The sequence below is a fragment of the Aethalodelphis obliquidens genome, unplaced genomic scaffold, assembly GCF_003676395.1.
Source record: "Aethalodelphis obliquidens isolate GAN/ISIS:26980383/991018 unplaced genomic scaffold, ASM367639v1 scaffold61, whole genome shotgun sequence".
Taxonomy (NCBI): domain Eukaryota; kingdom Metazoa; phylum Chordata; class Mammalia; order Artiodactyla; family Delphinidae; genus Aethalodelphis; species Aethalodelphis obliquidens.
In genome coordinates this window covers 9,576,161-9,599,709 of record NW_020838005.1, presented here as the reverse complement: position 1 = coordinate 9,599,709, position 23,549 = coordinate 9,576,161, and the positions used below count along the sequence as shown (strand labels likewise).

The window sequence follows — 23,549 nt, the reverse complement described above, 5'->3', positions numbered from 1 at the left end:
TACCTGCTCATCAAGTGCAGAATACACTTCCTTGTCATCAAATCTCAAGGCTTCTCTCATCTCAATCTTCACTTGGTTGAAAGGTTATGTCGTCACCCACCTCCCTCAATTTCTTCCGCTAATCTCACCCTTTGTTTGCTAAGACTAGCACTTTCCTGTTATCTTTCTGTGTCTCTTTTTCATTCCTCCCTTTTTCCTCCCTTTTTATGGTCTTCCGTCAACCTTCTGTACTTCTGTCTCCTATAAGGGAGAAGTTCAAACAATGACCCCGCTCTCTGCCACCCACTTTACAGCAAGTTGCTCTTTTCTTACTCTCATCCCATTGTTTTCTGTTTCACTTCTGGGGCCCTGAATAAAGCCTTTAGATAATTTCCTGGTCTGGGGTATAATCTGGGTTTGTGATTGTCGAGAGGGGTTATATAACCACTTGTAATTGCTCCCTACTTGTTTCTTCACTAGACCGCGTGCATTTTGAGGATGGGGACTGCGCATTCCTCACTGTTGTATCCAGTGCTTGGCACCTTGTTCTCCTCTACAGAATAGACGCTTAGCAAACAGCTTTAATACGCAGAACCGCTCTGGTGTTGATAGTGAACCTCTTAGATGTATGTTATGTTTGATAACATAAGTTTATGTACATTAAGGAAACACACACTTATGTTTATATTCTCAGTGGTTATGATCATTACTAAACCATTTTCATACGAAGTATTTTGAAGTTAACCAAGGAAAATTAACCTTCACACTGGTGGACTTTATTCGATACAAGTGATAATAACTGGTCAAAGCAATAATTCAAGAATAAATACACATTTTTAAAAGAGGACGCACGGATGGCTGAATCTCTGCTTTGTTTTGGTTTACACAGTAGCTCTGTCGTGCTTACTGTAGATATAATTATATTTAATCTTTAGGTTTAAGCTCTTGCTCTCAGCTGAACCGTTATCTCCTTGCAGAAAACAAACCAAAAATCTATCTTCCTAGAGTTCTATTTCTTGTGCTGCAATCATTCTGAACTTCAGCTCACTCATTTTCCCATGATGCCCCAGCTGCTATATTGAACTTTTCCTTTAGATCCTATCTTCCTAGAGTATTTTTCTTTTTTAGGTCAAATTTCATTGAAATAAAAATTTTTCTACTAATATTGAATTCTCTGATCAATTTCCCTTGCACAGTCTTCGGCGTCAGCCATTTGGAGCTTTAGAAATTCTATGGGCAATCTGGCAATAAAATATTCTGAACTGCAGGCTGAACTTCCCACAAATGTAAGCTGTCACTACTGTCTGACTCTGATCAGCCAACTATGTCAAGCAGTGCTGTCACTGACTTTAGGAAAACAAGCAAACCCTTCAATCACATTGTGTCTGAAAGGAAAATTGGGAATAAAAATCACAACCTTTTTTCCTTCTGTGGTTTATGATGGTGAAACAAAGTAACATAGAATTATAATAATTATAATACTTTTTGAATGTTTTACTGTTGTAAGTGCTTTATAGTTGGTAACCATTTAATTGTGATAATGACTCTATAGATGCTATAATTATACCCATTGTACAGATGAAGAAACTAAGATATTGAGAGCTTAAGCAATTTGCCCAAGTAAAACAGCTAGTAAGGGGCAAAGCTTGAACTTGGGCAGCCTAAGTTTGAGAGCATATTTTCATAATGCTATAACCATCAATACAAGTCTATATTAGGTACACTGTAGATTGTAGGTTTTTATATTTGATTTTATTTAAAAATAGGAATTTGAAGAAAACAAAAACTTTTGACTTGTTTTTATTTAATACTATCAGAAATAATGTCCTTTCCATTAGCTTCAAAAACCCTTAGCTAGTTCCCACTACGTTGGTAGGTTTCAGGGTTGGTTGGGTGGGTGGGTGGGTGGGTGGCTGTGTGTGTGTTTGTTCACGTGTGTGTCTTTAAGAAAATGACTTAACAGTCCCATGTCTACTTTATACTTATTAATTTGAGTCATTCTCACAGCAATCAAATCCAATGACCCTTTCTACTTTAAGCTATTCTCATCAGAATATCACGAGGGAGCATTTATTTAGTGCCTACTATCCGTCAGGAACTATAATAAGCACTTTACCTGATTCTTAGCCCTCACATCCATCCTTTGATTAAGCGTATTTATTATCCTCTTTTTGTAGATCAGACTTAGAGTGGGTAACTTGTTCAAGGTTACACAGCTTATAAAGAGCAGAGCTGACACTACAAAACCTATGTCTTCTGCCCCAAAGCACATAAACATGTTTTATTTCCTTCCTATAAAAAGAGGCAGCTTCAAAAATAATATCCCAAATATGTGTGTCAAATGTTCTGCATTGTAAAATTTTTTATTTCTTTACATTCAATTCCTTCCCTTTAATTATCATTCTTTGGAAGAATGAGTTGTGGTCTAGTAACCTACAAAGGTAGCCAACATGGTATACATTTTCCTTTTCAAAGTATTATGAATTCACAATTTTTTTCTTATTTCTATCTATAGCAATCTTTTTCTTTAATGGTGCTATGAGTTCCTGGATGGGGACACGGTCTAGGATCTTGAAGCTCATGTCCTGTTTCAGGGGCCAGCTGCAGGACTGTCACACGACACTCACCTCCACACTGCTGCTGTATGTCTTAGACCGTCCACCTCTCAGAACCTGGAGTCCACCATCCTGGAGTCCACCAGGATGCCCAAGGGGGCACCATAGCCTCGGGTCTGCCCAGAGCAAGGCCTCCAGAGCTGCCATCACCAAGTCCTCAGCTACTCCCTGGTCACTAGGGGGAGGACTTCTGCCCAAGCCGGACGTGATGCCATGACCTATGGCAGTCATTTTTTTAATGCTCAAATATTCCCATCTTTGACCAGTAGGAGCCCCTTAAGACTGACTCTTATGTCCTATTATAGGCATGACTCAAGAAATCTTTGATGGCTTATACTTTCAGGCACAGGTAGATATCCTAGATTTACTTCCAGTCTAAGACAAGTGTATTGGTTTGGGTTCTCCAGAGAACAGAGTCAATAGGAGATAGATAGATAGATAGGGAAACTTAATATAAGGAATTGATTCATGCAGTACAGAGGGTGAGAAGTCCAAGACTGCATCGTAATTTTAGAGTTATATTTTCTTAGAAATAAACTTGATCTCCAAAACTTGTCTTGGGAATCCCATTTTCAACATACACTTTCTAAACATTTTCTTTTTTTTTTGGAATTTTATTTTATTTTTTTTAACATTTTTTTAATCACTCAACTCTTGGAAGATAAGTCTATGATCATCTGTATTTTTCTCATGTTGGGTAGAGAATTTGGTTTCAAATTTCACTAAATGAAATTGCCATTACCTCCTTTCACTAAAGACGAGAACGAGAGGGAGGGAGGAAGAAAAGGAGGAAAAAGAAAGGCTTGTTAACCACTGCTGATTCTCCTCTGGATGTGTTAGCCATCAGTCAAAACATCTGTGACAGGACACACAGGATTAAAAATGCACCAGGTAATCGCATTGAGTCTTTTCCTTCATGGAAACTGAGCAAATGATATCCACACTAATGACACTCGCAAAGTGGATGAGCTATTCAGAGAGCAGAGGAGATTCCCAGGCATCTCTTGCCTAGACACAGCCTCCCAGCTTCCTAAGCCTCACTCTGCACATCTTGTTCAGTGAAAGGGCACTCTTCTCTGAAAGACAGACAAATGTCTTACTTTAGTAAACTGTTTAGTCCAGACGGGCCACTGAAGTGACCAGTGAACTATTAGTTTTCTTAAATAAGCGATCTGAAGGTCCAGCCTGAGGACCTAAGCATTCCTCAGACCTTCACTCTAATTCTAAATGGATCTAATTCTAGATCCATAATACAGTATTATTGAGTTACATGAGAGGAACAGTATTTTTTTTCCTTTCTGCTCTGTTATGAACACCAGGTAAAGAATCTGGTTTCAAGGTTTATAATGTGAAAAAACTGAAATAACCTCCTTGCATTAAAGAAGAGAAAAAGGAGAAAGGAAGAAAGACTGTGGCCGTTGTTGATTTTCCTGTGGATTTGTTAACCATGAGCTGACGGGCCAGCCAGGTCCACTGGCACTGTGTCTTTCCTTTCCATTTCTTCAAGCTTTAGGATACTTTCTTGAAACACACACACAAGTTACTGTCCCGATACCCGGCACCAGGATCAGGGTCAGTCACTATGCAGTGACCACAGATAATCCATCCTGAGAAGGGTCTGTTTGTGGCTCCTGATAATTTAATGGTGATTCCACAGAACAGCAGTTACACAGCATAGAGGAAATTCATCTTCTAAAGGCCAATGAAGGGTAGAAGCAGCAAGTAAAATAAGCCCCTAGATGTTTGGTGGAAAAAAAAAAACCTATCAATCTTTGTCAGTTGTTTTTTGCTTTTGAAAGGCACAGTGGAAACATCTATATCTTAATACAGGTATTGCCTAAACATGAATTTCTTGTTAGAATAAGAGGGTTTTTTTTTTTAATGTTTTTTTTTAGGAAGAGAACTGGCTTTGCTTAGAAAATACACCGTTAGGCAGTTCGGGGTGTATATGGATGGGAAGGGTGTGAACTTGAAACAGGCTGGGACCTGGGACGCTTTGCTGCTGTGCTTGTACCTGGACAAACGTCTCCCCAAGCAACAGATACAAAGAAACTATAAAGGGACTAAAATTAACTGCGTGCATGTACAGCTGGGGCAAATTATGGACAAGATACAAAAAGACCAAAAACCCAGCTGCCACTGCTGGAGAGCAGAGCAAAAGCAGGGTACTGCGCATGCCCCCTGCACACACCGCCACCAGGAGGATGGGCAGACCTCCTAAGCCGCTCCCCCAGCCCGACGCACCAATCCGCCCCCACACTCACCCCATTTAAGGGACCAACTCCCCACCCCCTCGGGGAGTGAACAAGCGTTACCTGTTCCTTGTTTTCCCTGCAGCCTGAGTCCCAGTAAAGCCTTGCCTGAATTTCTCATCCGGTCTCATCAGTTTCTACTGATTAAAGAGTCCAAGAACCTTGGTTGGTAACAAACTCACTCCTAGCACCTAACCTCCCTCCAAGACATGGTCACAATGCTACAAAAATAGTAAATGGAACATAAGAGTGTGGATTAGCAGCAAGAGAGTTGGGCAGAGGAGGAGAGAGGGGGTCAAAGCCACATGTAATAGGGACAGTCTGTGGGAAGAACAGCAGGTTCGCGCGGGTTACGGGAAACTGTGGTCCGTCCGTGTAGAAAACCACTTTGCTACCATTCCACAAGGTCGACTGCACTCAGAAATGCCTTGGTGGGCACCAGGGCGAGGGGGCTGCATTTCAGACTTGGAAAAAGAAAAGGGACAAAGCCAGGAATGGCCTCCCGAGAATCTCCCATGACAACAGAAGGGCGCCGAGTTCTCCACCATACACTGATGGGAGTCTGAGTCAAACTGCGTTGAAATCCAAAAAGATGGGGTGACTCCAGCTAAACCTTGGGTTTTGTAACATAGGTAACTAACTGTGATTTATTTTGGTTTATGTAGAAATGATATAAAAGTTCTGAAAAACCTCATGTTGGTAATGGCAGCAACACCCATGGTGACACATCCATCTCAGCTATAAAAAGCACCAGAATAGAACAAACGTGGTTTCCAGCCCTGGTTGCATGACCTCCAGCAGATATGTTGATGACAAATCATTTAAATTCCCTCTACTTGTTTTTCATCGAATGGACTTGAGGACATGGGTTGGGGGAGAGGGAAGGTGAAGCTGGGACGAAGTGAGAGAGTGGCATGGACGTATACACACTACCAAACATAAAATAGATAGCTAGTGGGAAGCAGCCGCATGGCACAGGGATATCGGCTCGGTGCTTTGTGACCACCTAGAGGGGTGGGATAGGGAGGGTGGGAGGGAGGGAGACGCAAGAGGGAAGAGATTTGGGAACATATGTATATGTATAACTGATTCACTTTGTTATAAAGCAGAAAGTAACAACATTGTAAAACAATTATACTCCAATAAAGGTGTAAAAAAACAGTCAATAAATAAATAAGAAAAAAGATCTCATGCTTAGAAGAGTTTATAGGACCATGAAATTCAATAATTGAGATGAGAAGGATTGGAAGAGTAGAAATCATTTAACAAATAACAATGCCAAACATATACCGACTGCTTTTTTGTGCCAGACTGTTGTAAACTGCATAGATGTATTAGATAATTTAATCCCATCCCATCCACACAAAAATCCTATGACGTAGACACTATAGTTTTCTCAGTTCACAAAGAAAGGAGCCGGAGGCATTAATCTCAAACAGACGTGCATATTTAAGTGTCGGGCTTTTTGAACACTGATTAAGTTTTTTTTAGTGGTTTTTTATTTATTTATTTTTGGCTGTGTTGTGTCTTCGTTGCTGCGCATGGGCTTTTCTCTAGTTGCAGCCAGTGGGGGCTACTCTTCGTTGTGGTGCGCGGGCTTCTCATTGTGGTGGCTTCTCTGGTTGCAGAGCACAGGCTCTAGGCACACGGGCTTCAGTAGTTTAGTTGTGGCTCCCGGGCTTAGCTACTCTGCAGCATGTGGGATCTTTCCGGACCAGGGATCTAACCTGTGTCCCCTGCAATGGCAGGCGGATTCTTAACCACCGCACCACCAGGGAAGTCCCTCAACACCGCTTATTTTTGAGGCATCACCTTGGCTGGGCTACAGTCCTCCGTTATCCCAACAGCACTAATCTAAGACGCTGCTGCTGTGAAGGTACTGCGTAGATGCAATGCCAGTCCGTAATGAAGTGATGTTAAGTCCAGGTGATTGTCTCAGATAATCTGGGCGGGTCTGAGTCAATCAGCCAAAAGGCCTCATTAGAGCGGAGGCTTCCCTGGAGAAGAAATCCCACCTGTGGACAACAGCGTCCACTGATCTCCAGGAGTCCTAGCCTGCCCTTCCTGTTGGCCGCAGTTGTTGAGGAGTATGAAGACCACTCCTTCCTGTCCTCTTTCATAACCGCTGGTCCCCAGCACGGACACCACCCTCTCGCCCTGGGGGTCGTGTGACAGGAAGGCCCACTAGAACATCCTCCAGATTTGATACTGGACAGCGCTTCCATCAGGCCACAGAACTGAAGCATCAGACAAGCAGGCATCTGTTTCATCTCCTTCCAGAAGCCAAAAGCACCAAGTGTGCTGCCCTTCCAGGGTCATTAGCATCTCTCCTCACAGCTGTCACCTGAGACGCGGACCTCAAGGAAGGGAACCTCAGAGCCAGAGGGAGAAGGGCTCTCATTGAAGAAGTGGGGGGCGCCCTTGTGCCTACTTTCCCAAGCTTTGCTCAGCGGCCTGCCCTTTGCAGGTCTGGCTCACACCGATGAAGTTCAACCAGCTGCTCCTCATTCACTTACCAGGGCGGAGCATGTGGACCTTGCAAAGTCCCGTGAACCCAAAGTTCACGGTCTAGTCACGGCCCCATTTACCCATAAGCACACACTGTGCCCAAGTGTATCATCAGAACTCCTAATTCTCATGCTATAAATTAGAGCAGAAAATTAAAAGGCGCTCAAGAGGAAGGAAGAAATATGACTATTACCTCAAACGAGATGGTAATTCGCTTGTCCTCTTCCCTCTGAGCCAGCGCTGGCTGTTAAAAATAAGTCCTAATAACAGTGCTAAATGAACTCAAATCGCAGATGAATGTGAAATTGACCTACTTTAGAGATTTCAAAACTGGTTTATTAAGGTAGTTATTGTCACTAGGCGATTTCACTCATTCTTAACTAGGTGAAAGGTGAGTGCGATAGTTAATTTTATGGATCAGCTTGGCCAGGCCGTGATGCCCAGATATTTAATAAAACATTATTCTAGATGTTTCTGTGAAGGTGTTTTGGGGGTGAGGTTAACATTTAAATCCGTGGACTTTGAATGAAGCAGATTGCCCTTGTAACATGAATGGACCTCATCCAATTAGTTGAGGTTCTAGAACAGACTGACCTTCCGTGAGCGAGAAAGAGTCCTCAGAGCAGACTGGCTGCAACCCTTTCCCAAGTCTCCAGCCTGCTCGCCTCCCGCATCAGACTATGGACTCACCAAGCCTCCACCACTGCACGAGCCGACACCTTAAAGTAAATTGCTCTCTCGCGCTCTCGTATATACATACACACATCCTGTTGGTTCCTTTCTCTGGAGAACTCTAATACAGTGAGTAAACTGACAACACGGGAAATAACCAGATGAACTTTAGGAATATAAAAGATGAGAACCCGGCAGCATTCACAGACCAATTACTGCTTTCACCAAATATCTTAGCTAACACTGTGACATTTTAGTGTCCAAGTACCAAAAGGAACAGTCCTTACAAATATATGCTAATATACATCCACTATATAGGCAGGGCTCAAAGGAGTACTTCGCCACAAAGTCCCTCCTCAGTCCGTTCAGGCTACTATAACAAATACCACACACCGGGTGGCTCATAAACAACAGAAATGTATTGCTCACCATTCTGAAGGCTGGAAGTCCAAGGTCATCCTGCCTGCACAGTAGTCGGGCTCTGGCGAAGACCATCTTCTGGACTGCAGACAACCGACGTCTCACCGTGTCTTCACACCGTGGAAGAAAGAGGCAGGGGAGTTTTCCCAGCCGTCTTTTATAACAGCACTAATGCCTCACGAGGGCTCCACCCTCATGACCTAATGACCTCCGCAAAGCCCCACCTCCCAACATCATCACGTTAGGGCATTAGGTTTCAACACATGAATTTGGGGCATGTATACATTCAGACCATAGCACCTTCCAAAGACTGCATGCTGATTTCAGGGCCACTGACTGCTCCAGCAAAGTTCCTGTGCTTCTGGGACTTGCCTAGAAATATGGACAATCCCTAGAAATCTAGGAACTCAGCCGTTTTTTAAGTCCAGCTGATATTAATCAAGCACCTTCATCACGGGGAGGGGATGGATATTCCCTGATGTCATGGAGCTCAGAGTCTGGGGGAGAAATAGATGCTCAAATACTCAGGCAAATGAAGGTCTAATTACAGACTAAGAGAAATGCTGTAAAGAAAGATGCCTGGTTATTTGAGAGAGTATAACAGAGGCATCCAGAGTCTCCTGAAACCTGGCTACTCAGAGTGAGGTCTGCAAACCGGGAGCATTGGCACCACCTGGGAGCCAGTTAGGAAAGAAAGATCTCAGGCCCCACCCAGACTTGCATTTTAGTAAGACCCCCAGGTGATTCACATTCATGTTAAATTTCAGAAGCAACAGGCTTAGGAGGATTTTAAAAAAACCAAAACACCTGTTTTACTATGGCTCGAACATTCCAGCTGAGATCTAAATGGAAGGGGGAACCACTTTGTCAAAAGCAGAGGAAACAGTTTTCATTTATATGCAGCGATCATCATTGCTAGTTACCAAACATTTCCAAGTATTTTTCCCTGACACCTTGTAGGACTGTCCTTTCCTGTCCCTGTGAAGTTGGATCTGGCCAAGTGATGCTCTGGGTAGTGAAATATGACCAGGAAAGACCAGAGTCATTTTGGGGTGGAATTTTGGAGAACCATAATGTAGTCTGCCATTCTTTTTCTTGCTGCCATAATTGTCAGTGTGTTTGGGGTTTCATAGTCAATAGGGAAGCTAGAACAGAACCTTCATCGTACCTGGAATGAATGTGTAGATTGCATGACTGATAAGCTCTGTTGCACTAAGCTCCTAAGATACCCTGGTGATTGTTTCTGCCTCACTGATACAGTGGACCATCAATTGATTCATTCAGCTAATACTTACTGAATGTGGACAAGGTGTCCAACACTGATCCAGCCTCTGCGGACTCACAATAAAATCAACCAGACAAGGCCCTGCAGGGTCTTCTCTTTGTCTGGAGAAAGATAGGCACATGGGCAACCAATCAAATAATCATTTCAGACAGCAAGATGCACTACGAAGGGAGTGAAATGAGGTGTGAGCCTAGAAGGCTGTGATGGGGACCATTTCAGATGGTGGTCGGGTCAGCTTCTCTCTCCAAGGAGCTGCTCTGTGACCTGGTACCTGGATGAAGAGAAAGACCCAGACATTTGACCGTCTGGACAAGAGCCTCAAGGCAAAAGGAAACAGAGTGCTCTGGAGGTAGGAACAAGTTTGGCAGCAGGGATTTAGTTTTAGGGATGAGAAATCTGACACCCGGTTGATTCTCTTTCCAATGTGGATGGCCTGTTTTTTGTTTGTTTGTTTTGGGAGTGTCGTTTTTTTGTTTTTGTTTTTTTTGCGGTACGCGGGCCTCTCACTGCTGTGGCCTCTCCCGTTGCGGAGCACAGGCTCTGGACGCGCAGGCTCAGCGGCCATGGCTCACGGGCCCAGCCGCTCCGCGGCATGCGGGATCCTCCCGGACCGGGACACGAACCCGCGTCCCCCGCATCAGCAGGCGGACTCTCAACCACTGCGCCACCAGGGAAGCCCTGGGGATGTCGTTTTGTTTTTGTTTTTTCCCTCCTTATTTGAAAGTGTTTGGAATTTTTTTCTTTATTCTTATAATTTAGAAATTGCACCTGGAAATAATATTTTCTTTACTATTTTTAACTGGGGTTAGAAGAATCTTTAAGATCTAACTCGATTTTTTTCCTTCAATTTAGGAAATTCTTTCAATTTTTTTAACTGTACTTTTTCCTTTGTTCCTTCTCTTCCTGGATAAAACTACCGTGTAGATTTTGGTATGCCTAGCTCAATTCTTCAGAGTTTACTGTTTATCCTTTTGCTCAAAATATCTCTATTATATTTTATTCTGTCTTCTAAGAGTATTCCTCAAATTCCTTTTCCAGTTCAACTAAATTGAAATTAGAAAAGTGGTCATTCTGCCCCTCAATGAATCTGATCATTTTTTGCTAGCAATCACTTTTTCTTAATTTCAAAAAATATTTCTCCTCTTCAGTTGCTTCTTTCACATAAGGTTTTATGTTCTCAGTAAAGAACCTCTCAAATATTGTGGTGAAAGATGATGGTTATTTTTTCTTTTCTGTTCTCTTTTGCCATTAATTCTTTAGGGGACTTGTTCTATGATTTCTCATCATTGTCCAAATTTTTCAAGGAGCTGTCTCCCATCATAAGCTCCATGATTGTTTTTGTCATTTCTAAATAACAGTCTAGGCCAGTGACATCTCAGAGTGTGTTCCTCGGACCTCCACCATTGGCATCACATGGGAACTTGCTAGAAATGCGTTCTCCACCCTCACCCTACATCTTAACCAGGATCTCTGGTGTGGGACCAAGGAAACTGTTAACAAGGAGATAGAAGGAGTTTTACATTCACACGAATGATGGTTTGTTTGGAAACTGAAATGGAGTCACAGTACACACGCCCTTCAAAGTTTGAGAAGCAAGTTTCTAAGCTGATCAGTATCTGCAGCTCTTGTGGACCCCAGCAGGAACTGTGCAAAGTAACCATCGCCCTTGCCCTCCAGCGATACCCGCACTGTACTCCAGAAGGTAGGTGGGAATCATCTTGAATATAGTAGAGAAAAGTAGGCAACTGATGGGCATTCCAGCCCAAACATCCCGTTTCCTCTCCAAAGCCATCACCACCAGGTCAATCCTGGGGGGACGATGAGTCCAGCTTCTGTGAGTGGAATTCAAGCCGTGTTCCCCAAACCCTTTAATTGTTCCTTTCTGGCCCCTGCCCTTCATGCCCACCCTTCCCTCCTCCCTCACTTCTTGTGGGTGGCAGAGAGAACCCTAGGGGCATCTGTGTTTGGTTAGAGCTATAGCTCCCAAGAGGAACTAGGCAAGGAATTAAGAAGGTTCAATATTAAGGGGATACACCGCTAGGGTGAGTTTTTGTATGTTTGTTTCATTTTCCCCTCCAGGTCTGTTGTCACAGGTGTGTAGATTACCTGAGCGCCATACCCTTCTCCTTCGGGCTCTGTCTCACCCATGTCAGGCGTTCCCTGCAACAAATCTTCCATGTTATTCAGTACACCTTCAGAGCGGAGGGACACGAAGTGACAAAGCACGAGTCAGTTGCTGTATTCACCTTCTGTCACCCCTGTAAAAATCAAGAACGTAGCAGCCTAAAACAACAACCATTTCTTATCTCGCAGTCTGAGGCCACAAGTCCCACACAGCTGACTCTGCCCTGGCTCACAGATGGTGGGAGGGCTGTGTCCCTCGCTGGGGCGTCTGGCGATGGGTCTGCTTCCAAGCTCACTCGGGCTGTTGGCAGAATCCAGTGCCACGGGGTTGTAGGACTGAGGTCTCTCAGTTTGCAGGGGACACTCACATTCCTTGGCTGGGGGCCACCTTTCTCCAGCTTCCAGCCCCCAGCACTGGCCGAGCCTACCGCACACGCGGGGTCTCTCCTGCTCCCTCTCCCCCTGCAGTCCTCTGAGCAACTCTTCTACTTAGAAGCAACTCATGTGCTTGCACTGGGCCACCCCGGTCTTCTAGGATAATCTCCCCATTTCTAGGGCGGCTGATTTAGTGACACTAATTCCACCTGTCCAGACCCTGCCCAGCAGCTCCTAGATTAGCCTTTGATTGAACACAGAGGGTCAGGACTTTGAGAGGCAGCGCTGGAATCCTGTCTCCCCTACCTGCTCCACGTAAGCCATTAGCAAGAACCTGCAAATCCTTATATTGACCTAAGCTGCCAGGTACCCACTGGGGACCCTCATGCTTATCACTTGGAGGGTCTCGTGACCCCCTCAGAAAACACTTTGTCTAACTTCTGAAGGAAAGCCCCTCGCCCCCCGCTTTTCCAGTGCTGAATTGTGTGGTGAGAACCCCTTACCAGATCCCCCTCCCCCAGGAAATCACAATGGCTTCATCTGAAACCAAAATGCCTCAGAGACTGGGACCTATTGATGATCGCCTTTCTTCTTGCCTAAGACTTAACTGTAGACTTTGGCCCTAGTCTACAGTGTCTTGGGTCATTAAAATGGGATTTGGAGAGTTAAGGTACTTTTGTGAGTTGAACTCACTCTCTAGAAACCAAAGAAGATATGAGAAAAACCATACTGCTCTTGAGAATTATTGCCATTGATATATTTTGCGGTACTAACATCCTCTACTAGGAACTTGAGTGAAATGGAACTGAATGAATTCCATTTTAAAAAATGAATTGAACGTGACCAGTCACAAGAATCCAAGGGCTAAATTTCAAATAGTAAAGGTTACAGAAACCCTCTATGTTGAGCTAACCCTCTAATGAGAGAGACTCCCAACACTGACGTCTCAAATGGTTTTTGAGGACACTACACGGAGAAGCCACATAATTGGAGGGTGTCATCCATTCCAGGAGGGCGTCCTGGAAAGAGAAGGATCAAGCAGCTGACACAATTAGGCCATGAAGAGGTTTCATTTAAAAGCTGAGAGCAAAATCACTGTCCTTTCATTACTATTGTAAGGAGACTTCGGATACACCCCCTCTGGCAGAGCTCTAGTCCATAACGTAAAGAGCGTTGATTTCTCGCCTGCGTGACTTATTTTATTCCTAGTCAGAAGCACGGCTTCAAATTAGCTTCACCATTTATTGGCCTCTCTCAACCATAAAAGCATCTTTTCTCTCTCTTGGTAGTCCAGCTCGCCATCTAAAGTGACCGAAGAAAGCGCCCACTCAGAGTCTGCATCCATCCTCCCCTCTGGTCCCACTTCAAGATGTTCATCATATGATTCAAAGGGAAGTGAAAATAAGCCGCGGGCAGTGCAGCGCCAGTTTCCTATCTGAGAGGGTTTTCACAGCAGAGCCATGTGGATGAAGTTCAAGGGCAGCTGAGAAGGATGAACTTCCTCCCACACTGGACTGAAGTCCTGAATTTGAGAACTCAAACTCAGAAAGTGGTGGTATTAAACACGAAAATATTTTGGGGGGGAAATGGGTTTTATCATATAATTTTAGGTCTGTTATATAGCTGTCGAGCATTAAGATGTCTTGAGATATTAAATTCAAAATCTGTCATTTGCAGTGTTGGAGCATCTGGCATTAATCTGACCCCATCAGCACCCAGCTATGTAGAAATTGTGTGTGACCATCGTGTTTCCCGAGATCAAGGCTCAGAATTGCGATCACTGATTTCTTTCCTCTATTTTCATTCAATCTTTGTCGTTTCATCCATGTGGCTCAATGCAATGAGCTTAGCTTTCCTTTTACTCTCTAGTGAAATAATTAAGAAAAATATAGATTTTCCCCAAATTTTATGTTGGTGGCTTCCTTTGGCTTCTGAAGAGGACCAATAAGTCTGAACCCTCAGTGAGTAGACCTAAACCAGACTGTATTCTAGTTGTCCAAGGAGTTGACTTTCACGTTAATAAACTTGTAATGTTTATTGAATTTGGAGCCCTAAAGACCTGGCTCAAATCATGACTCTAGAACTTACTGATTATGTAACCATGAATGGACAAAGCTCTCAAAAACTCAATTTTAGGCCTTCCCTGGTGGCGCAGTGGTTGAGAGTCCGCCTGCCGATGCGGGGGACGCGGGTTCGTGCCCCGGTCCGGGAGGATCCCACGTGCCGCGGAGCGGCTGGGCCCGTGAGCCATGGCCGCTGAGCCTGCGCGTCCAGAGCCTGTGCTCCGCAACGGGAGAGGCCACAGCAGTGAGAGGCCCGCGTACCGCAAAAAAAACCAAAAAAAAACACCTCAATTTTATATTAAATGGGGAGAAAAGTTATCATTCAGGGTTGTCATAGGAATTACAGGTAATATCTCTACCATGCTTAGTATAGTAGAGAATAAGAACTAAAAAAGTAATACGATAGTTTTAAATTTCTATTCTTATTGTCTCACTCATATTATTTTAATTAATCTCAAAATATTCTTGTGAAGGTAAAATGCGATAGAATTTATTTCATGCCTTTAACTGGCGACAAGGAAGGCAAAAAAAATCATTCTGGGTGTTTGTGTAATTGACTGCGGGTCATTTTAGACACCAGTACACATTACAGCTTTATTAAAATGAAAATATTTTAATTACTTTCAGGAACTTGAGTATGTGAGGGGTGGCTGACAGAAGCTTGATTTGCCTTGGAGAACTCCTTGGACAGTTAGAATATAATCTTGTTTAGGTCTGCTAACCAAGGGTTCAGACTTATTAGTCCTCTTGCTGCCTGATTTTACGTTGAATTGAGCTCAGTGTGATGTAGCAACCGTAAAAATAAAGGTCCACTCAGTTTTTGCCTGTTATCTAAGGCTGACCTGCACAGTAACAGTCATTTACCAAGATACTACTTTCCTGTTTAATCAAAGTATTCATTTCGAGAGTTACCAAAGTTAATGCACCTTAAGATACAGCTTTCTATGAATTTTCCTCGAAGTAAATGAACAGAGAGCTCATAGGTGGTCCACCAAGAGCCCAGGAGGCTGTGTACTGTTGCTTGGGGAGATTAGGTTCTATAATCGTTTTAAAAAAAAGAAAGCTTCCAGTTGAGGCTTTTGTGTGTTTTTGCCACTTCAGCAGTCATTTCTTTTCTGTTATGGCCAAGTTAAGTTATTATGGAATTACAGAACGCTGAAACTTAAGAGGAACTTAATAGACCATGTAATTGAAAGATCATCACTTCACAGATAAAAAAAATCAAAACTGAAGTCCAAGCGGTTGTGTGTGTGGCCCAAGGCCACACAACTAATAAATGGCACGTGCCCCAATTCCTATTTTTTTTTAATTCCACAAATATTTACTGAGTTTTCATTAGGTACAAGGCACTGTGCTCAGTACTAGGCAAAGACAAATATAAGTAAGGAGTCACTGAGCCCTGGAGGAACCCTTCTCCAGCTCTACTTTCTCAATATTTAGTGCTTTCTATCATCTCTGAACCCTGAGGTACGTACATCCCCAAAAGGAGAAAGGACGTCTGCCCTCAAACTGGGTTCCTTAACAGCAGCTAAAGGTTAAAATCTCAAGCTAGATACTTAGCTCTAAGAAGGAGAGAGAGAGAAAAATGAAAGAATTTTAGATGCGGCCCAAAGTAATGTTTTTAAATAGGAAAGTATATGATAGTTTGTGACCCAGAAAAAAAGTAGAATTTGCTTAACCCAGGAGGCTCATTTTAAGTTAAAATTATGTCATGGTCTGATGCTTTTAAATTAAACTTTTACTACTTATGTAGTAAAGTATTTGATTTTTGAAAAGTCTTCATAATCAAGTAATTAGCAAAAAAATACAAGGACATTTACAAAATGTGGAGAGACACTAAGAAGGACATATCCAGCTTTAATTCCTTGCCAAGTGGAAGACTTTTTTCCAGTCTTATTTTAAATTATATAGATCTCCCTTTGAGAGAGGAAAAAATGACGTCTCACTCCTCTACCTCTAGCAAAAGAATTCACGAAGCAACACAAAATGGTCTCGGTCATAACTATTTGTTGTCCTAAGGATGTGAAATTCAGCTACCTGTGACTGGACTGTTTCACAGACCCGATGGGTACCACTCTGGAGCTTACCTCCCATCAGCCAGGTAACTGATTCCTACTGAATTTTGGTCTCAGGCAAACTGAGCAAGTAATTTTCTACTTGGTTTTGCTTTATTATGTAAAACACAAAACATGTCCTTAAAAATATGGGTTATTCATGCACTATCCTAACAGGCACTGCTCTCCATCTGACTCAGAAAATTGATGGGCACCCCTCAGAATGAAACCAACAGGATGAGGTAGTTGGCAGCTTCATTTCACACGTCCACGCACATTTCTTTTTTATAACTGTGGTCGCTTTCTGTTTTCTCCTGAGTGATTTCTATGTGAGCAACTGCTTAGAATTTAGTTGTAAAGATCTGCTTGCATCAAAAATAGACTCTCAAGTGTGACCCTTCATTTTGAAGTTAAAAGATATTAGGCCATCTGGGTGCAGGGGCTGCTAATGTTTCCAACTTTAAGGGGATGAGATTTAAAAGGTGCTGTTGGCTATGCCAGAGACAATGTTTTTCTGCTTTTATATCCATCCTGTTCTGGTTCTACTTCAGAGTTCAATTAAACACCTGAAATGCTAAATATAATCTGTGCAAGCAGTGGTTCGCCTCACGGGATCAACATGTTATTTTCTTGGAGTTAATCACCTGCTCTAGCTAACTAAGTGTCTATCCCTGAAAAAGCTGATTTTTCCAACAAATAACTAAAAAAATGTCTCCAAGTTTACTGCTCTAAGAAACAAATCAGCTATTCAGAAGAGAACATTTTTCTATATTCATGTTTAATGATTAGTTCAGTGTGTGTTAATTGCTCTTTACATAGTGAGAATTATTTAGGGTTAATTGTACAATATTTTAATATGTAGAGACTTGGGATTGTATTGCCCTTCGACCCAATTCAACACCCCTTGATTTTTAATAGCACTCATTACTTTCCCTGCCACTTTTTTTGAGGACAGCTCCACCTTGGAGAAACGGAAGAGGAGAAAGGGGGAGAAATGACTTTAGCAATTCACTTTAATAGCTATTCATTAGGCCTCCACCATGCTCAAAACACTCAGCTTAAGGACAGGGGGCAGCAAACGGCAGCCCCTGGTCTTGTTCTTAAGGAGTTTATGGTCCAGTAATGGGTGCGGCCATGCATATGAGCCAAGTAAGCATAGAATAAAGAATGAAACAGAGGTGCATCTGAAGAAGTGTGGAAAGACAGAAGAGGGAAGGAACAACTCTAACTGCCGTACAGAAAGAATTTTCTCGAAAAGGAGGAAATTGATAGGGTTTTGAAAGCTGGAAAAGATTTTTATAGCAAAGGATGAAAATTCCGATTGAGGAAACAGATTGAGCAAATGTGTTGGGAAAGGAGAATTCACATAGTATTGGGGTAACTGGTATAGAACAGGGTATACGGAAGAGAGAGTGATGCGTGGTCCGTTGAGGCGATATGGGATGTTTTGTCTCTAATTTGCGTACATTTTTTAATTTAGTGCAACCAATCCCTCACGTGAGCCTTTTTCCCTAATTTTATTGAGATACAGTTGACATACAGAACTGTATACATTTAAGCATGATTTGACTTACATACGTCATGAAATGACCACAATTAGTTAACATCTGTCATCTCATATACCAAAAAAAAAAGAAGAAAAAAAATTTTTTTCCTTGTGATAAGGACTCTTAGGATTTACTGTCTTAACAACTTTCAAATACACAATACAGCAGTGTTAACTGTAGCCACCGTGCTGTACATTACATCCCTAGTGCTACTTATTTATCTTATTAACTGGAAGTTTGTACTTCTGACCACCTTGATCCAACTTCTCCCTACCCCTACCCCCCGCCTCTGGTGACCACAAGTCTGATCTCTTTTTCTACGAGATTTTGTGTTTTTCTTTCTTTCGCACGTAAGTGAGGCCATACAGTATTTGTCTTTCTCTAACTTATTTCACTTTGTATAATGTCCTCAAGGTTTCTCCATGTGGTTGCAAGGCAGAATTTCCTCTGTTTTTATGGCTGAATAATATTGTTATATATACAATAATTTATTCATCCATTCATCTGTCAGTGGACACGTAGGTTGTTTCCGTGTCTTGGTGACTGTAAATAACGTTGTTATGATCCTGGGGTTTCAGATAACTCTTCAACATAGTGTTTTTCACTTCCTTCAGATACATTCCCAGAAGTGGAATTGCTGGCTCATATGGTAGTCCCATTTTTAATTTTTTGAGGAACCTCCATGCTGTTTTCCACAGTGGCTGCACCTAATACATTCCCACCAGCAGTGCACAAGGGTTCCCTTTTCTCCACATCCTCGCAAGCATTTTTGAGCTCTTGTCTTTTTGATGACGGCCATTCTAACAGGCGTGAGGTGATACCTCATCCTGGTTTTGATTTGCATTTCCCTAATGATTAGTGATGTTGAGCATCTTTTCCTGTACCTGTTGGGTTGGTCGTTTGTATATCTTCTTTGGAAATATGTCTATTAAGGTCCTCTGCCCATTTTTTAACTGGATGATTTGGGGTTTTTTGCTATTGAGTTCTATGAGTTCTTTATATATTTTGGATAGTAACCCCTTAGCAGAGGTATGGTTTGCAAATATTTTTCCCATTCTGTAGGTTGTTTTTTTCTCACATAGACATTTTAATCTCCTAATGCTAGATTCTCAGGCAGAGTTTCCAAAAATGGTCTGTTTCCCTCAGCAGCCACAAACAACTGTGGGGCAATTTGCCCACTGGCTGTGATCTGATTGCTTTCTAGGGAGTCCAACCTCTAGTGCAGAGGATCGAGAACAGCCTAAGCTATGGGATATAGGGAAGACAGAAGCACATTTCCTTTCTAAGAAAACATTTGCCCATTTGTTAGCCTTTTCTTTGAAAGAATATCCATTCTTTCATAAAGACCATTATTCTACCATCTTCTTTCCTACGCACTGGGAGCAGCCGTTGGCATAAACAACTCTTGATCTGCTACGCTTTATTTGCGGAATTTGGAAAGGCTCTCCTCTCTCCTGATGCATTCTTCTGTGATATCAGTCTCTGGTTTTGGGTCTGATGGAAATACATTCTCTCACAGGTGATTTTTCAGTTTCAAACAGGAGTTAGCAGATGATTTCAGTAAAAGCCCAGACAGTAAATAAGGTTGGCTTTGTGGACCAGATATGCTCTGTTGCCACCACTCAGCTCTGCCACTGTAACATAAATGCCGCCATGAGCAACATGAAATGAGTGAGCATGGCTGTATGCCAATAAACTCCAGTGAGGGACACTCACATCTGAATTCTGTACAGCTTTCACATATCATAATCTATCATTCATCTTTTGATTTTTTTCAACTACTCAAAAATGTAAAAATCATTCTAAACCTCTGGGTCATAGAGATAGGATCTGGAGTTGGCTAGTCCCTGGTCTAAAATGTGACAGGGTGACCTGTTATACCTGTGCTTCTAAAGCATTATATATTTTTCTAGACACTGCATCCATGAGTATGTAATGTTTCTCCACCATTAGATGCTGACCTGGGTGCTACTACTATTTATCCCAACTCTATTACTTGACCTATTATTATCATCTTTATTTTCTACTGTACATAGTTGATATATGTTGTCTTATTTAATTTTGACAGTTATCCCATGTGGTATAGATAAGAACACCAACACAGAATAGTTAATAGTATGGTTTTGTATATTTGAAATTTGCTAAGAGAATAGATCTTGTGTTCTCACTACAAGAAAAATATTGTAACTCTATGAGGCAATGGATGTGTTCCTTAGCTTGACTGTAGTAATCATTTCACAATGTATACATATATCAAATCATCATGTTGTATACCTTAAATATAAAAAATTTTATTTGTCAATTATACTTCAGTAAAGCTAGGGGAAATAAGAACACCAACATCAAGAGTGAAGGAATTTGCCCAAGATTACATGATTTTTAAGTGGCAGATATACGATTCAAATCTATTTGAGTATTGTACTACAGTTCTCTTGAAAAAAATATATACGACTTCCATATCTTCTCTCAATAATTTATTCTTTTCTCAGGTTTTCCCTCAAACATAACTATCTATGATTACTTTCACATTTTCACCGCTTACAACAATCTTTGGAGCTGAATTCTGGTAATTTTGATTTAATTATATTTTCCCATTAAAACTATGTATTGACTTTTTAATCATCCTGATATGTGAGATAAAAGAATCACTTAGCATACCTTAAGTTTATTCATTTAATTCTTAAAATCTACACTACAGTGGATTCATAATAGTAATGACCAATATTTTTGAGCTAGGCTCAGAAAAGAGTCTTTCCATATGTTTTACTCTTTGATCGTTTAATCTTTATTATCCCTATGAGATAAAGAGTGTTATTTTCTCCATTTTATAACTGAAAACCTGAAGCCTAAGGAAGCGACACAGCTTACCTAAGATTCCACAGCTAATAAGTGACGGAGCCAGAATTTGATCAAAGCCTATTGGCTCCAAGTATATGCTTTATTAACCTAAATAAATAATAATCGTAACAAATAATAATAGTAATAAGAAGGAAAGAAAGAACGAAAGAAAGTAAGGAGGAAAGGAGGGAGGGAGGGAAGGAAGGAAGGAAGGAATCTAAAAGGTTTAAAAGTGGTACTGGAAAGAAAAATTAATTGGGATCTAAGAGATCTAAATACTAGTTTTTTTACCCAGATATGTGAATTTAGGCAAGCCACTCTAGCTTCTTTTATTCCCTCTGTATGTCCTTTTCCATCTGGAAACTGAGTGCTTAAGTCTAGGCATCTCCATGCTATCTTCTAGTTCTATCATTGTATGATCCTATTTTTTTAAAAAACCTTCTCCTCCTTGCTGACAGAAGAGCACTTCTGAGACCTCAAACTTTATGACATAAGCCCTCTTTGATTATTTAAAATCTGTACTATTTAAGTACAATCAAAGACTGTCAAAACAGATATTTTATGTCTAGCATGGATGGAAATGCGTGATTCCCTGTAGAATGCAGGGGTTACCAAACACTAGTCAGTTGAGACAAAGATTCAAGATGAGTATATGCATCTCAGCACAGAATTACAATGAGCCCTGGCTGGGCTCTTTCATGGCAGAGTCAGAAACAGAATGAAAGAGGCCCTGAGCATAGAGACACAGAGAAGTTTCCATCTTATCGACAGAAACTCTACCCTCACTCCCATCACAGCTGTCTGTCTCTTGTGATTGAAGAGACCCGGGAGTGCCCTTTTCCCAGGCTCTGAATGGAGGTATGGCTTCTGCAGTGTAGCTCCTGGAGGGTAATTAAGGGAATCAAGCAGAATTAGTCAATTGTTAATGCCTGGTAAATAATGAGACCTTATTCTGGTGGTTCTTTTTTCTATCAAAAGAGTAAACTGTGTTCTTGAAGTCTCTGGGATCCTTTGTGGTATTCTTACCCTTGTCGTTTTACTTTCTTCTGAAAAGCAGATTTTACTGATCTAATTGATGGAAAAAAGAAGTTCTATGACATGTTTTAGATCACTTTATTCAAGATGAATTAAAAACAGTTAGTGAAGAATACACAACATCAGTGTCTTCAGGCAGATGCTGATTTGTACGTATAATAGACGTATATATACAAAAGTATATGTATCTATAAGTTATATAGATATATATAAAGATATATAGATATATAGATATAGATATATATAAAGTATATCTATATCTGTATCTATAAGTTTCTAACACTATCCTGTGAATAATGAATTGTAATTTAATATAGAAAAGTTAATATCTTATAATGGTATAATACTTTATAGTTTATAAGTCACTTTCCTGACTATTATTGTATTTCTTAGAGCAGTTATTTGTGGATATATTATTATTCCTATATCATAGCTGAGAAGAGTGAAATTCAGAATATCAAGTCATTACTGCAAGAACACATAACTACTAGGTTTCAGGACAAGGACCTGAATGTAAAGATTTGAATGGCACGTCCAGTGTCCTTCCCATCACGCCACAGTGGCCTCAGAGGGAAAGTAACTCTGGAACACCCAGCCCTTCTGATTCACTACCCCCAACTCACCTCAGGGAAACTCTGGAGCATACAGTATGTCTCTCCTCATGCTTCAGTATATTTCCTAAGAAGAGCCGTTTCCTCTGTTTATGTCCTGAAGGGAAAGGATGGGAAAAATTCAATTTCACAAAATTAAAACTCTCAGAACAAACAAACTAAAGTTTGTGTGAGAAAAGGGAAGATAAATAACAAAGGGAGAAGATGGTCATATGACCCTCAACATTTGGTGAACAGAAGCGTAGAGTCCCTAACCAGGTAGATAATAACCGAGCTGGAGAGATAAAACACGAACAGAAAGGATGTAGAATATTGACTGACAGGTTTATTCTATTTTACTATATAAGATAATGTAACAGAAACCAAACTGAGGTCTTATTTTAGATCCCTTAATGCAATTTTACAAGAATGGTAACCTTAGAGTCTTTTAAGAAGATAAAGTTGATTTCATTAATTTTTTTTTTAGTGTGACAAATTCTTAGTAGAAATTGGTGTCATGTACAATAAACCAATGGAATTTAATATAGATAAAATCAAGGTGACAGAATATGAAATAGTGTAATCAAGGATAAGCTCAAAAACAGCCATTTGTCTAGTAGAAAATTTGTAAAGGAATTTGGGCTAGAGTTTTCAGATAAAATACAGGATAGAAGTTAAATTTGAATTTTAGATAAACAAATAGTTTTTCAGTATAAGTACGTTCCAAATATTGTGCCCTGTATTTTACTGGCTATCCTGTTTTGGGTCAGTGTATATGGGAAGTGCTAGCAGGACTCAGCTATGCCTTTGCAATGAGTGAGCTGGGGCAGTGCTTTCTCCCCACTTGGAAGGGCCTTTATTGATGACTTTGTGAATGTGACATGTAAAATCATTTTAACCTGGTCAATTCCATGAAGTTTTGCAAATAGAGATTTTAATTTGGTATCCTGCCTGAAAGTGTTCCCCGAGAACTAAGAGAAGGAAATTAGGGGGAAAAAATCTGAGCCTCTCCTATACAATAGAGTTGATATTAGGACTTCCCTGGTGGTCCAGTGGTTAAGACTCTGTGCTCCCAATGCAGGGGGCCCAGGTTCGATCCCTGGTCAGGGAACTAGATCCTGCATGCCGCAACTAAGAGCCTGCATGCCGTAACTAAAAGATCCCACACGCTGCAACCAAAGATCCCTCACAC

At 41.4% G+C, this 23,549-nt stretch overlaps 1 protein-coding gene and 1 non-coding gene across 2 annotated transcripts in view; both read left to right on the top strand.

Moving 5' to 3' along the window:
- Positions 1–23,549, top strand: part of GALNTL6 (polypeptide N-acetylgalactosaminyltransferase like 6) — a 1,148,431-nt gene that overhangs the window by 812,577 nt on the left and 312,305 nt on the right. The gene's annotated exons all lie outside the window — the stretch shown is intronic.
- Positions 23,396–23,468, top strand: TRNAG-CCC (transfer RNA glycine (anticodon CCC)). The gene has a single exon. It is a non-coding gene; the product is annotated as a tRNA-Gly (tRNA).